General features: G+C 37.6%; 1 pseudogene; it reads right to left on the bottom strand.

The window, feature by feature from the left end:
- Positions 1 to 784: 784 nt before the first annotated feature.
- LOC111763409 (thymidylate synthase pseudogene) lies at positions 785 to 1,538 on the bottom strand (annotated as a pseudogene).
- Between the last annotated feature and the right edge of the window lie 578 nt (positions 1,539 to 2,116).

Genomic DNA, 2,116 nt, shown 5'->3' with positions numbered 1-2,116 from the left:
CGTAGTTGACCATCATTTTTGAAAGTTAAGTCATTAATGGAATAGGTATTGTGGTATTTGAGTCTCTTAAACCATACACCTATAATTGTATTCATTAGTATTCAAGTGCTATATTGAATATGATTTCTCATATAGTAGCAAACACTTGACTAATTCAGGTGGTGCCCTACCTAAGTATTTTTGTATTAATATGTATGTATACTCATTTATTGTAAATTATTTTCTTTTTATTTTTCCCTTATAATATAGTGAGGACATTTTTTTATTTCTTTTGAATGCAGAGTACTTCTTTATTATAAATATAGTGGTATTTAAAACAAATATAATTTCAAATGGTCACAATCACATTATGTATTGAAAGTGATTGTGTTTATATGCTGATATAGTGATAGTGTTTATAATACTTGAAATTCACTGACCTTCTTCACACAGATATAGATTTGAAATACATACTCATGTCTTTATTAGCATATGTATACATTCAACCTCCTGACCTGACTCATATTCTTAGAATTTTCATGCTTTCTTAATGAGTTAACCAAGTTCAAGGACTTTTTTTACTTAAAGAAATGGCTTTTTATACTAAAAGAATTATCCTCAAAAGGAAACTGTTTTTTAACTATGTATAATCACTGCTAGGATACTGACAGTGTTTTGAGCTAGTTCCTTTTACATTTAGAGCTGCTTTCCCCTTCCCCCCCCAAAAAAAACCTTTCATGCGAGCATCCAGACTTATCCCCAAAGACTGATGATATCCTTGAAACAGAGCTCCTTCGAAGTTATTTCAGGCAGCCATTTCCATTTTAATCATCAGATGAAGAATGTAGCTTTCAGTCTGAAAATCTTCAGCTTTAAAGTCATTAATTATATCAATATTTTGAAAGTTTGAGTTTGGGGAAAGGCCTAAGTAATTTTCAGTGGCTCAATGTGATTTATGTTAATATAAGCATCTCCCAAAGTATGCACAAAGATTCTTGTGATGCAGGTGATCATGTAGGTGATATTGAAAGCACCTGGGTATCCATGTATCCTGAATCCTAGTCAGCTCACGATTTACCTTATAGGACATGGGGCAATGCCATCACAGGGAGATCTTTTGGATTCTAAGCACACATGATGATTTTTCTGTCATCGGGGTTGCCTTGATAATGTCATTTACCTTTAGCAGTTTGTCAAATCCTTGATCTGAGTAATCTGAATTCATATCTCTACATTCTGCCTCCGAATGCCTCCACTGAAAGCCATTAACTGGTTGTAAATCTTTCTCCTGGTGGGGATTCCCAGACAGTCCAAAAAAGTTCTGGGACATATTGGAATTTCATATTGTTACTCCCTTTGGAAGAAAATTCTTTAGCACGAGTGAATCCCTTGATAAATCATAGGAGTGCCTCCAAAACAGCTTTGAGAGTACATGTTAGGTCACAAGCAATGGAAACTCCACTTTCAGGTTGTATTGTGCTTGCATGCTGAACAGGTACCAGGCCCTCCTTCCTGAAGCCACAGTGGAGGATGTACTTGATCTGCCCTGGGTTGTGCATCTAGCCCTGGGGATTAGTTCCAGTTCTGGGTCCCAGCAGGTAGGTACCCCAAGTCCGTGGTCTGTTCTGACCCACAGGATGGCTACTCAGAGCCAGAGTGGGCAGGGGCGCAGCTTGGCTGGACGACCCAACCTACTGATAGTTTAAATATGTGTTTATGTAGGTGACATTAACTATGCGCTTCATTTTAAGATAGTAAAGAGACCAAATAAGCTTACAAATAGGAAAACTTGGTCCGATAAGACTGAGAACAACTGAACAGAGACAATTATTCCTGCTCTTGAGTAGGCCATAGTCCCACTGAAGAGATGGAAATAAAGAATTTAATAAAATGGAAAAAGTACTGGAGTAGGGGTAAGCACAAGGCTCTATAAAAGCAACACAAGGACACATTATACAGGAAGGCCAGGCAGTGCTTCCTGAGGAGGGAAATTTTGAGCTGAGACTGCAAGAAAGAATTGGAGTTATCCAGGTGAGTTGAGGCAATTCCAGATAGATGAACAAAGTTGTGGAGGCATGAGACACCATGGCATGTATGAAGATCTACAAATGGTTCAGGAATTAGTGGTTTTTGTTGG

This window comes from Dasypus novemcinctus, chromosome 11 (assembly GCF_030445035.2).
Source record: "Dasypus novemcinctus isolate mDasNov1 chromosome 11, mDasNov1.1.hap2, whole genome shotgun sequence".
In the NCBI taxonomy this organism is placed as follows: domain Eukaryota; kingdom Metazoa; phylum Chordata; class Mammalia; order Cingulata; family Dasypodidae; genus Dasypus; species Dasypus novemcinctus.
This window is presented reverse-complemented; position numbering and strand designations above follow the sequence as displayed.